The sequence below is a fragment of the Pan paniscus genome, chromosome X (assembly GCF_029289425.2).
Source record: "Pan paniscus chromosome X, NHGRI_mPanPan1-v2.0_pri, whole genome shotgun sequence".
Lineage (NCBI taxonomy): Eukaryota > Metazoa > Chordata > Mammalia > Primates > Hominidae > Pan > Pan paniscus.
The window spans coordinates 53,970,122-53,984,626 of record NC_073272.2 but is presented as its reverse complement, the minus strand read 5'-3'; the positions used below and the strand labels follow the sequence as shown (position 1 = coordinate 53,984,626).

The following is a 14,505-nucleotide window of genomic DNA, read 5'->3' as shown; positions in this document are numbered from 1 at the left end:
ACACACACACACACACACACACACACGGGAACCCTAACCAATAGGCTGCTTACATCTGGGATGCTTAAAGGGCGTAACTGAGATTAGTACTGCAGGTTCGTCTCACTCTGCTGCATGGCATTCTCCTCCCACCCTCTGCAGACTGACATCCATGGGGCTCATCACTGTGACTCAGGGTTTGGTCACCCAACCATGTACAGATCACTACCATTCCACAAGTGTTCCCTGCTCTCCTTCTGTATGTGAGGTCCTCTGTTCCATCCTGAGGATACAGAGATCTATAGGGTATGTTTCCAGCCTTCAGGAAGGCACTGGGAGCCTGGTGAGGGACATACATATGCAACATCAGTTACAGCAACAGGCATAGCCAGTATGTTCACCAACTCATGAGAGATCACATTACCAACATCTCCCACTTAAGTTTCCCCATCAACTAACAGCTTATCCTGGAAATGGTCACGTTCATAGGTAAGTTGCATTCCCCTTTTTCTATTTTCTCCAGGAATGGACACATACAAAGCAAACTGATACCGGAATGTTGTGTCGGAGTAGAATCCAAGAATGGAATGCGCTGCAGTGATGTGATTTCTCAAGCAGTCAATAAGTCTTTATAAGTTCCCAGATGAAGCAACATACAGGCCCCCCTCGGTTTAAAGGGAGTGACATGTATGGAAAATCCAGTTTAGTGAAGACTCTGGAAAAAGACGTTTACTTCCCTGTAACACTCAGTCCCCAAATGCCAGTAGCCCCTGCCAATCATTCCAACAACTGCAGCTGCCCTCAAAAATTTCCAAAATGACCCAAAGTGGGCAAAGATATTGGGGCAATAAACCACAAGTTTATGATTGAAACAAAGTATCCTCAAGCTTCTTATTTACATCAAAAAATAGGAATGTTGGAGTTGGTGCAGAGGAAATAGCAGGGTAGCATGAAGAAGGACACAATTTTCCCCAGGAGGGCTTGCAGGCTCCTTCTTCCTCTATCTTGGTTTCTGTGATTAAAAAAAAAAAAAAAGTGGTTCAGGGATAGGTGAGGTGGCCCATGCCCCTAACTGCAGCACATTGGGAGGTTGAGGCATAAGTATTGCTTGAATCCAGGAGTTTGAGATCAGCCTGGGCAACATAAGGATACCCCACCTCTACAAAAAAATTAAAAAATGGCCAGGGGTGGTGGAACCTGTGTGTTTTCCCAGCTACTTGGGAGGCTGAGATGGAAGGATCACTTGAGCCTGGGAGGTCAAGGCTGCAGTGAGCCATGGTTTCTCCACTGCACTCCAGGCAGAGCAACAGACCCCTTCTGAAACAACAATAACAAGTGGTTTGGGGCCAGCTGGGGTGTGTGGTGAAGCTTATCCTGGAAAAGATCCTGTTGGTAGGTAAGATGGATTCCCTTCGTTGTTTCCCTCGGGCATGCAGAGCTACAAAGCAAACTGATACTGGCATGTTGTGTCAGAGTGGGATCCAAGAATGGAATGACCTGAAGTGATGTGATCTTCCAATGGAGTCAGTAAGTCTTTCATAACTTCCCAGATGAAGCAACATACCAGCCTCCCTCAGTTTACAGTGAAGTGACATGTATGGAAAATCCGGTTTATTGAAGACTCTGGCAAAAGATGTTTGCCTCCCTGTGACACTGAGTCCCCAAATGCCAGTAGCCCCTACCAATCATTCCAACAACCACAGCTGCACTTGGAAACGTCGAAAATATCCCAAAGTAGGCGATGATATTCTGGCTATTAACCACAAGTTTATGATTGAAAAGAAGTATAGTCACACTTCTTATTTACATCAAAAGAATAGAAATATTGTGGTCAGTACAAAGGAAATAACACGGCATTAAGGAGGAGGCCTTAAGGAGGAGGCATTAAGGAGGAGGCCTTAAGGAGGAGGCCTTAAGGAGGAGGCATTAAGGAGGAGGCATTAAGGAGGAGGAGACAAAGTGTCTTTGCACACTGTTGATTGTTTATTTTGCTGTGCAGAAGTTTTTGAGTTTGAGATAATTTTATTTGTTTACTTTTGTTGTTGTTCCCTGTGCTTTTAGAATCATATCCCAAAAAAATCATTGCCCAGACCAATGTCATGGAGCTTCTTCCCTATGTTTTCTTCTGGTAATTTCATAGATTCGGGTCTTACATTATAAGGTTTTAATTTACTTTAAGTTGACTTTTTATATGGTGAGAGATGAGGGTTGAATTTCATTCCTCTGCATGTGGATATACCATTTTGCCATTACCATTTATTGAAGGCTGTCCTTCCCTCACTGTGTGTGCTTGACACCTTTGTCAAATTCATTTGATTATAAGTGCATGGATTTATTTCTGGGCTCTGCATTTTTTTCTCTCAGTCTATGTGTTTATTTGGGGGATGCCATTGTACTTTAGTTGCCTTTCTGGATTTACATTACTCTATTTTGTTGTACTTGCTTCTCTCTGTCAGTTTTCATGTATTCCTTGGCTTATCTCTTTATTCTTTCCTTTGGAGAATTGATCAAACATTATAGGTTTATGTTACGTGATTAACATAGATGCAAAAATCCTCAATAAAATACTAGGAAACTGAATCCAACAGCATATCAAAAAAACTATCCACCATGATCAAGTGGGTTTCATACCGGGAATGCAGGGATGGTTTAACATACACAAGTCAATAAATGTGATACACCACATAAACAGAATTAGAAACAAAAGTCACATGATCATCTCAACAGATGCAGAAAGTGCATTTGACAAAATCCGGCATCACTTTATGATTAAATCCCTCAGCAAAATCGGCATAGAAGGCACATACCTTAAGGATGTATTCTTCCTTCCCTTTGGCCACTACATTCATTGTTTTTTATTCCCATGGCTCCCTTCCCTGTGTTTCTCCTTTGCACTTCAGCTGCTCTTCTGTTTAAGGATCTCTCCACCCCACCACAGTGTGACAGCCCCCACAGAAAGTACCACGTGTTGTTGGTTGGTCTTCCAATTTCCAGCACCCCAGATATTTCCTGTAACATGGCAGGCCATCAATGCATGTCTACTGAATTGAATAATCTATCTTCTGTAATGATCCTAACAGAAAAGCATCGCCTCTGTTTAGGAGACATTATTGTAGATGATATGTTTCTAGGCACCTTACATATGATCCTTGATTTTGTGCTGGACACTCTAGGGTAATGCATCTGCCACGGTGCCCTGGAGCTCTAACAGGTCACCACATAGGGCACATATGCAAAACTAGATTCCAGGCTAACCTGAGTCTTGGCAGAATACATTGAATGCCCTTGGAGCAAGGGGAGATAGGAAGCATGGTGGGGGAACTGCTACAGGTTATTTCTCACCAGTTCCCTATCTGGTTGGAGGCTGAAACAAGGCCATTCTTCATCCATCTCCCTAGTTTCAGGTAAGCACAGACCTTTCCTCATCTTAGGGTACAGTTATGGAGTATAAAAGTGCCCACTGCCTTAAGGTACGGCTGTGGGCTCCTCACAGGTGGAGAGACCAACCATCTTTGCTGTCACTGAGAACCCCCAATTCACTGTCATTCTATGGGACTAGGAACATGGTGCCAAAGCAATGCTGATCTTGCTTTTGCTGTGTCTGCAAGCAATCAACCACTTGGATCCATTTGGGCTCATGATCTCCTTATTGGCCAAATCTATGAATATGTGACAAGGTAAACTAATAACTGCAGTGGTGATCCTTGTGGCCCTGTTAGCCACGACAGGGCTGCTTACGGATGGCTTGAGCACTTGACACACTACTGTATTGAGTTGTGTGGTGCTGAATGGCCAGAATATTGACTTATTCTTCTTGGCATTACACATAGCAAACAGGTTTTTGGTACATAGTACTGACTTGGGGTTGGCTTTATCACACCTCGGTTATTTTCCAATCAACTTCAGAATCAATAACATGTCTGACACCAGCTACACTGCTATTTCACTAATACGTTTATTTAAATCAAATAATTTTCTGAAGTCAAATGCAGATTAAAAGTAACTTGACATTCCAAATTGAAATTCAAAAGCACTTATCACATACTAGAGATGCAGTTATAAGGAAAAATGAAATGAAAATGTTTGAAATCTAAAGGGAAAAAGGAAATCTAAGTAGTAATCCAAATTTATCTGCAATGTAATGCCTACTTGGTATGTTATTTCCTTCATTCTTCATAGCAAGTATTTAGTGTAAATATTGTAATTTCTACTTTGGAAGAAGGGAAACAGTCCCAAAGGATGTAAGCATATTGCCCACCATCTCAAGGCCAGTATGTGAGAGGCAGGATGGAAACCCGTGACTATTTCATGCCATAACCTATAAAGAGAGAGTGTAGGTAGGACCCAAGTCATCTTGCTTCAGCAAGTTGCCCTGGTTGCTTGCCCCTTTCTTCTACCTAGGCCCTAATTCTTTCATCCAGTTCTGTAGCTTAGGGACTTCTTACATGTTTTGTGGCAAATGGGATACCCTAAGAAAGGAAGCAGATGAGGAGACACATAGGGTGAGGTCTGGGGAAAGGGGCAGGGAGCTTCCATGCCCTCTACGGGTATGCTTCCTTCCATGTGTTCAGCTAGGCTGGAGCCTCTCTGAATCCTGTCCTTTTGGGTTTTCATGGAGGTTTTCATTTTGTAGGCGTGATTGATTAAACCGTTGGCCCGCCACAGGTGGTCAACTTAACCTTCAGCCCCTCTCCCTTCCCTGATGTTTGGGGGTGAGGCTGAAAGTCCCAACCCTCTTATTCCCCAGCCTAGAGCTACTTAGGTGCTGCCAGCCATCAGTCAACTCACTAGCATACAAAAAGACACCACTTTGTAGAGATCCTAAAAATTGTAGGAGTTCTATACCAGGAAGCATGGTCTAGGACCAAATATGTATTTCATAATATCATAACTGTGCATACCAGCTGAGTCAGAATACAAAATTTAGAAAATTATACTAAATTTTTTAAAAAATGGAGTCTATAGTTAAAAAAAAATTAAGCTTGTAACTGGATTTTCCAAACATGTCACTCCCTGTAAACTGAGGAATGCTTGTATGTTGCTTCATCTGGGAACTTATAAAGACTTATTGACTGCTTCAGAAATCATACCACTACAGGGCATTCCATTCTTGCATTCCAATTTGACACAACATTTCAGTATCAGTTTGCTTTGAATCTGTGGATTCCTGTGGAAAACAGAATAAGGGGAGTCCAACTTAGCTACCAAAACTATCGTTTCCAAGATAAGCTGTTAGTTGATGGGGAAAATCAAGTGGGCGATGTTGGTAGTGTGATCTCTCATGATTTGGTGAACACACCGGTTATGCCCATTGCTGTTACTGCACTGAAGTTCCCTTCGCAGGTGTATCTCCCTCACCAGGCTCCCAGGTCCTTCCTGGAAGTTTGGAAACATACCCAGTAGATCTGTGTGTCCTCAGGATAGAACAGAAGAACTCACAGGCAGAAGGAGGGCAGGGAACACCTGTGGAATTGTAGTGATCGCTACATGGTTGGATAACCAAACCCAGACTCACAGTGATAAGCCATTTGGATGTCAGTCTGCAGAGGATGTGAGGGGAATGCCACAGGCCTCTACCTTAGGAGCCATGCAGCAGAGTGAGACCAACCTGCAGTAGTGATCTCAGTTATGCCCCTTAAGGGTCCCAGATGTAAGCAGCCTATTGGTTAGAGTTACTCTGTGTTCATGTGAGTGTGTGTGTGTGTGTTTGCATGCGTGTAGAGAGACAGACAGAGAGAGAGACATTGATTTTGAGGAGAGACATTGATTTTGAGGTACTGGCTCATGCAACTGTGTGGGCTGGCAAGTCCAAATCTTGCAGAGCAGGATGTCAGGCTGCAGACCTGGGGAAGAGCTGATATGAGAGCTCAAATCCAAGAGCAGTGTGGAGGCAGAAATTCTTCATCTTGAAAGGACCCCAGTCTTTTTCTCTGAAGGCCTTCAAGTGACTGGATGAGGCCCACCGACATTATAGAGGGCAATTAGGTATACCCAAAGTCTGCCAATGTACATGTTAGTTCTTATGTGGAGAAAACTTTTCACAGAGACATCTACCATGGTCAAAGTGAACATTTTTTGTGCTTTATGGCATAACACAGTTGACACATCAGATTTCCCATAATAGCCGTCTTATACAAATCCTATTAATGATGAAGGTCTATCTTAGAAAGGCAGGGGACCTCCTTCCTAAGATTCTGTGTTAACCATTTTTGTCCAGCCCGAGCCACCATTTCAGGCTCAGCGCAACTCTGGCCAGGAAGATGAAGCTGATGTGAATGCCTTCCAGGGATAAGGCAGTGATGGATAGTGAGTGCACACAAGTAAAAACAATCCCAGAGGGCATAGGTGGTACTCCTGGGCACCAAGAATCTACTCTTGTTAGGGCACCCCCAGCAGGTCATACATTCATCAGGCAGGAGCTGGCCAAGGCCCCCAGTGTGGCCTCCCACTGAAGGACCTTTCCCTTTAGGGTTCCTCTTCCAGTCCAAACAATTCATTTGGGTCTTTGATTTAGGCAAACTGTTAGAAGGCAGTAAGTTCAGGGTACTCATTGACACCAGTTTCTCCTCTTCACAAGCGTGGATGACATCACTAAGTGTTCTGTGTGGGATGTTTGGGAGCTGGGTCACCCCTGCTGTCCCATAGTCGCAGTTCTGTCAGGGGTGATCTTGGGTTCAGGATTCAGTGTGGTTTCCAATTTGGCCTTAGGGTATGACTGTGGGCTACTCCCAGGCAGAGACCCAACATCTATGCTATCACTGAGTATCTCTGATTCAGTGTGGTATTGCGGGGGTAGGGACACAGTGCTGAGACAGTGTCGATCTGCATTAGCTGCGTCTGCAAGTGTTCAACCACTTGGATCAATTTGAGTTCATTGTCTTTTTACCCAGCAAATCTATGAATATATGACAAGCCAAAAGCAACTGCACTGGTGATCCTTGTGGCCCCATTAGCCACCACAGGGCTGCTTAGGGACTGCTTGAGCAACTGACACACTATTGTTTTGAGTTATGTGGTGTTACCTGACCAGAATATTGACTTATTCTTCATGGCATCACACACAACAAAGAAATTTTTTGGCCCAAACTGCTGCCATAGGGTTGGCCTTGTCACACCTCAGTTATTTACAAATCAGCTTCAGAATCAATGCCATGTCTGATACCAGCTACATTGCTATTTTATTTACATATTTAAATAAAATATGCTTGTGAAGTCAAATGCATTTAAGAAGGTAGATTGATATTCCTACTTGAAATTCCAAAGCATCGGTAACATACTAGAGATGTAATTATAATGCAAAATGAAAGAACATTATTTAAAATTTTAAAGGGATTAAGGAAATATAACTAATAAATTTATGTGCTATGTAATACCTGCTTCCTATATTATTTCATTTATTCTTCATAGCCACTGTTTAGTGTAAATATTGTAATTTCAACTTCAGAAATGGGTAAACAGTCCCACAGGATGTGTCTTGCCCACCATGTCAAGGCCAGTGTGTGAGAGGCAGGATAGAAACCCATGGCTATCATAACTTATAAGAGACAGTGTAGGTAGGACCGAAGTAATTTTGCTTCAGGAAGTTGCCCTAGTTGCTTTCCCCTTTCTTCTACCTAGGCCCTAATTCTTTCATCCAGCTATATGGCCTAGGGAATGCTCACATATTTTGTGGCAAATAGGATACCCTAACAAAGGATGCATATAAAGACCTACATAGGGGAAGGAATGAAGGAAGGGGAAGGGAGCTTCCATGCCCTCTATGGGCATGCTACCCTCCATGTGTTCAGCTAGCCTAAAGCTCTCTGAACCCTATACTTTGGGTTTTGATGGAGGTTTTCATTATATAGGCATAATTGATTAACCCGTTGGCCAACCATTGGCAATCAACTTAACCTTCAGCCCCTCTCCCTGCCCTGAATGTTGGGGATGGGGCTGAAAGTCCCAATGCTCTAATCCCCCATCCTAGAGCTACCTAGGAACTGCTAGCCTTCAGGCAACTCACTGGCATCACTATGTGGAGATTCTAAATATTGTAGGAGTTGTATATCAGTAAGTGGGGTGTGGGACCAAATATATATTTCACAATACCACACCTGTGGATACCAGATCAATGAGAATGCAAAGTTTGAAAAATTGTACTATTTTTTATTCAAACAGAGTCTCAGTCACCCAGGCTGGAGTTGTAGTGGCATGAACGTGACTACCTGCATCCTCGACCTGCTGGGCTCCAGGGATCCTCCCACCTCAGCCTCCAGAGTAGCTGGGACTACAGCTACATCCATACATGAATACATTCATGCATTCATTCATTTATTTTTGCAGAGAGGGTATTTTCCCATGTTGCCCAGGCACATCTCAGTCTCCCAAGCTCAAGCAATCCTGCTGCCTCAGCTTCCCAAAGGGCTGGGATTACAGGTGTGAGCCACTGCACCCAGCCACAATTTTCATTAGCGTCTAATATGTGAGAATAAATGAACAAAAGATGTGCAAGACTTCTTTGGAGAAAGCTGTAAAGCTTTATTGAGATTTTTTTAAAGCCAAATATCTCAGAAAAATTCAGCTTGCATTCTTTCAGCTTGTCTTCGTTTAAACCTGTGGTTGCCCTTTACCTGCAACAGAAATATAACAGGAGGGAACATTACTAGCAGAACTGTATTCAGATGAAATGAAAGGTATACAAAGGACACCAAAGTTTTAGTTTTATACAGTGGACTAAAACCAGAAGCCTAAAAGTCACCCTATGGCTAGCGCATTCAACTAGATCTCTGTAGAGACTTTGAAGATACACTTCCAAGCATATACATTAGCAACATGTTTTAAACACAACCTGCTTTTGGTGCTAGAAGGAAACCAAAAGACAGTCCGAGGTCAGAATACATTAAATCCAGTGAACCTATTGAAAGAGGTTAAATTAGATAGTAAACATTGTGTAGGGTTTTACTCAAAATACAACCAGAACACAAAAAACCTAAGAAACAGAAGGAATTTGTGAAAAATGTATAATTTAATGTTTTGGCTTGAAACTATGGTCTGGATATCCAATGGGCTCCTGCAAATACTCAGAAAACTATGTTTTGAGAAAATAGTTAATGTTACATTAGGAAATACATAAGTGAAATGAATAGAAAGGCCAGTATTGCATTTGTTTTTTCTCTATTATGCAGAAGTGTAAAAATATTGCTTTGGGCTAGTTTACTCTTCTCTCTCTCTCTCTCTCTCTCTCTCTCTCTGTGTGTGTGTGTGTGTGTGTGTGTGTGTGTGTGTGTTTTAACATACAGTAACCATTTGCATCTAGTTTTCACCTGCAGACCTCATGTTAATATGAATAATGATAGTTTTTTCACCAGAAAGTATTCCTCTTTGTATAATTAATTAAATGGTCATACAAGTTTTAAGCTGTCACTATCATTATTGATATTACACTATGAAAGAGGTACGCATCATAAACAGTGTGGCAAAAAAAAAGAAATGGAGAGGGAAATGAAAAAGGAGAGAAAGACAACTGGGAAAGCTAAATATTTGCTTCTAAAAGTAATTGTTGTGAGGGACAACTGGCAAATTTCACAAGCTCATACAGAGTCTTTGTGATGTTCAGATATTCAGGTATTACAAGGATAGATTGAATAATGTAGGCATTCCTAGCATGCGAAATATTTCATCCATACTCTGAAAATATTAGTATTCAAGAGTGTATTCACTTTCAATTATGCCCTACACTCAATATCTGTGTCTTGCTCATATTCCGTGCTGTGCTTTATCCATTTTCTTCAAGATTGTGTAAACTACTAGATGCTCTCTTCACAGCTATTTCTCAAAAGAACAATCTATTAAATTTATTAATTTTGGATTAGTTTTCCTTTTGTTAATGATTTGTACCTTTTATTTACTGCCTGCTTCCTTCTTCCTTAAGTTCATTCTGTGACTCTTTTATAATTTTTTTATTTCTTGGTATTATTTTCTTGTATCATGTAATTTGCTATCTATTTTAATAAGATGTGCATTTAAGGCTATGACTGTCTGAAGAATTCAACTGATGCCTTTTCAATAGGCTCCTGAAAATCATCTGAAAAACTATCTTTTAATATAAATAGTCGAATGGAAGGGTTCTGCAGTGTAGAGTAAAAACATTTAGGTAATTTCTCCGTTGAACATGCAATGCTTCCTTTAAATTCAGAAGTTCTTCTAATTAAGTCAGCAATTTTGAAAATGTGTATAAAAGATATTTATGTCTACTACACAGGATTTGGTACATTACAGTCTTTGAACTTTACATCGTATCATCTGATGACTGAAGGCAGAAACCTCTAATATGTAACCTCTGATACGGTTAGAGGTGATCCTATCATATGTGTCTTCAATCTAATTACACACAGTAGCTCATGAAGGGACTGGAGGGCAGGGATCATGCTTAGCACAGGCATCTTACACCCACTTTGAGCATCACTGACCTACATGCATGCTCCCTACTTATCGGCCACAGAAACCTGACTGTCTCTTGCCATGTTATTATTCAGTCATTCGAGCCTTCACTGCGGGAAAGATTTAAAATGCAATCATTGTTTAAGAGCCTGAGAATTCAGAATCTGACAAAATCCAAGAACACTCATGAAAGTCTCCATTCACAAAAACAAAGATCAAGCAGAGTCCCCACTCATTTTCTTAGGAGCAATGGAATCTCAACTCAGATATTACAATTGAACTGAAGATGATTGTTACGAAAAACAAATCATGAAAATCAGAGTATCTTTGTTTTCTCTCCAACAGAACCAGAGCATGCAGAAATCAGCATTGAAATGGATTTTAATCTATCTGATGTGCATTCACTACTTTCAATAAAAGCAAAAATGGGTGTAGGATTTATGTGATTTGTCCAGAATCTCACAAATTATGTTAGAGCTGGTACTAGGATCTCCTTCAGGGATCAGCATATTTCATATAAGATGGCATTACAAATGTATTATGCATTCATGAAAAGCAGAAATTAGAAAATAATCTGAAAATTGTTAGCTGTTGGATATACTCAGAAGTAAGAAAATGCTTTCCTATTTGATGATTCAATATGGCTTTGAGCCTGTTTGTTTCTGTATCTGATAGTGTTTCAGTCTTGCAGTCAGGCATGTTGGGTCTGAACTACCTTCCAAGAAAGGTCTGCATTTGAATTCTGTTTAAAGAGGCAGTGATGTTCTCTCTTTTTATTATCAAAAATATAATTTTATGGAAAACAGAAAGCATATAATTCTGAATCTTAATGGATAACATACCTCCTTATGAGATTTTAAATTGCTCTGATTTTGGCAGAATCTTCCCCTGGACATCAGGACCATCTCTGCCTTTACCCCAGTCTTTGACTGAGACAGCTCCTGGAAATCAGCTGCCAGGTCAGGCGCTGAAAAACACAAAGGTTATTAATTAAAGCAGGCAAACAAGGAGATAACTAAGGAAATGATAATATTCTTTTCCTCAGTGTTACGCAATAAAAGCCTGTAGGCAACTGTGGTTATAAATGTGATGCAAAGATGCCACGCCTTTGTTTTCCTGTATTATGATACCTTATCTTAAATGACAATCTGAGGATAAATCACACCACACCTCTGTTTCCTATACTTTAACCTTGTGTATTATAAACAGTGAGTATCTGCTATCTAGGAATTCTGAAGACTGCCCCATGGAAAGCAATTAAATCATACCTTAAATGTAATTTTCTGAAGAATTAGATCAATGTATTGGTGGCCCTATGACAAATCTTATACTCCTGACACTCCTCCCGTGTTGAAGTACCTTGAAAATGTTGGAGTTAAACTTAATTAAAGCGATGCTTAGGTCCAAAGGCCCTCTATGTGACTTTCCATACATGATTGCCATTAAGAAACAGTACAAAATATAATAGCAAAATCACTGTCTTCCAGTGAGAGTACTGGAACTGAAGTGCAAAGAAATTAATGGGCATTGTTGACTCATATTCTGGAAATCCCTCAACAGTGAATTGCTAAAATAATACATGGCCCAAATTCGGTCTATGTTTAGTTTTAAAATGCTATCCATTGAGGAAATTATTTCTGTTTCATGATAATCTTATCGTACTTTGGGGTTTCTAATTACAAAAGTATTTAAACAACTTTTAAAAGCCCTTTCAAAATCCTACTAATATAGCTACCTGTATGCTAGTGTCCTGAATTATCCAGCTTTTGCCAAATATACTGTCAAAAATACAGAGGAAAATGCAACAGTGGCTTTCATTCACTGAGCTCTTTTCTGGGGTTGCTATCCTGCTTCACTGAACTGTGTTTTGTCCTGAGCCAATATTGAAGTATCTTATAGTACAGAGACATCCGAGTATTAAACATTCGTAAGCAAAATCATTCATATTTTCTAACAACATAGATGGTAGAAAGAATGCAAACCTTGGAACAAAATATGAATTCCTTCTCCATGAGTCAAGTGGTCTTGGAAAACCTCTATCTCCAAGTCTCAGGTTTCTTATTGATAAAATGGGGCTAACATCCCTTTGCAAATGGTCTTTATTCAGGATGTTAAAAGGTAGGGTGACTTGGCACTCCACATGCTATTAAAGGGTGCTTACAACACTGTGGACAGCATGGCTGAGGAGGTCACACTGCAACATCCTAAGAAGATCAAATTAAATGAGTGAAATAATGTACATTTTTATACAACCAATTAAACAGTTTCATCTGATTTAGGAAGAACTGTATTTTCAAGCCTACAAAATGCATCTCGAAGAAAAAGAGAAGAATCATCATATCCAGGGACTGCAGGAAGCTGCAAACTATGCCTGTCACGTTTCCAGCCAACTCTCAGCAAATGTTTTAGATCCTTTCCTAATGTTTTCTTTCCTCCTGTTACTGGTCATGGCATAGGGCATGATGCACATACAGGCCTCCTCCCCCCATAGACATTCTTTCTTTCCCTTCCCACCACCTCGAATCTCAGCTGCACCCTGATCTTCTTCTGTCTTCTGACCAGGTGTACCATTCTGACTTTCAGCTTGTGGTTCCTCTTGTTAAGGCTCTGGCACACTGGGCTCCTGGGACGAGGTGTGTGTGTGTGTGTGTGTCTGTGTGTGTGCAAAGTTTTATCAATACATGTCAATAATATGAATATACAGATTACATAGGTACTTCTGATCATAAGCATGTCGAAAGACATGCTCCAACACTATCCCAACACTATTCCACATACTTATTCTTCATAAAGTTACTCTTCCCATAGAGAGGTTACTCTAAGGCAGTTATCCTCAATGGCTTTGGAAGCCATTTTAATTTACCTTGGATTGAATGTATGTAATGTGCTATGGATAAGCATGAGGAAGGAATCATCAGCAAAATCCACGCAAAACCAGTACTTAGTCTTCTTGGGTTAGTCTTTCCTTCATGAGATGCCACAATCATTTTTTATCAACATGGGAGGCCTTTATCAGTGTATCTATACGAGTCCAAAAACACTATCAGAAAAATAACTTTCTGCAAATAGAAAACATCGAATGGTAAGACATTCACAAGCAGAGGCCCAATCGGTTGAACAGGCTGTAAATATTGTCTTGATCTACATGTTGATCTTCCTCGCCAACTCATATTTCACTCTGCAAACAGAATACTGTGGGAAAATGCACGTAAGAGGATACTATATTTGAGCGTTTCCACGGCTAAATGTTAACTTGTTATTTTTTAAAAAGTTGGTAATATATTGAAAAGTATGACACAGGGCTTGTATCAATGTGCATGCCTTCTGAATCGAATGCTTGCACAGCCACTTAATTTGATCAAGCTAGCTGAGCAATGTCTTAATGCTCATGGCAAGACACATGGTATTTCCGATGAGGTTTAGTTTCACAGCTGGACTCTCCATCATGACGCATTTAGGAAAATACACCTTGAGAATTAAAATTAAAGTGACCATGGCTTTTGTCACACACCCAGTTGCTAGGCCCATTTCCCCCTGAAAATCAAGTTTTGTTGGAACGCAGAGCCCCACCCATTGGAACTTCCAAGATGGAGTTGAGAAGTTGCCACACAGCGCTGGGTGGTCCTCACTGGTTGGGCACCTCTGCAGGGCACTATACACACCTTGTAGCCAAGGTCACCACCCCGAAGAGTTCCCACTTTCCAGGCCCCTTCCTTACCGCCCAAGCCATCCCAGCCCTGATCCCCCTTGAGGAGTCTGGAATCTGTCCTCTGTTGGGGTTTTCAGGTGTTTCTGGGACTCGGATACCACCAACAGCACCCCAGTATCACCCTGGCTTCACCTACACCACCCCCCAACCCACTCTGAGGCCCTCCTTCTCCCTTTGTTCGGACTCCAACAAGACAAGAAGGCCCATAGTCGCCAGGCGGCATGAGAAGGATGGTGACCTCAAAGCCCTTCTTTGGAGTCACCGACCATGATGCCCGAGCCTCCAAAAGCCCACTGGCTCCTCCTCACCCTCATTCACACTTCAACTCCCAGTTGAATTGGCCTGTGGACCTACCGGCTGCGTCTCAGTAGTGGAGAAAGAATCCAGACCTCAGGGTC

General features: G+C 41.3%; 1 pseudogene; it reads right to left on the bottom strand.

The window, feature by feature from the left end:
* Positions 1 to 8,565: 8,565 nt before the first annotated feature.
* LOC100981000 (X antigen family member 5-like) lies at positions 8,566 to 13,568 on the bottom strand (annotated as a pseudogene).
* Positions 13,569 to 14,505: the final 937 nt, after the last annotated feature.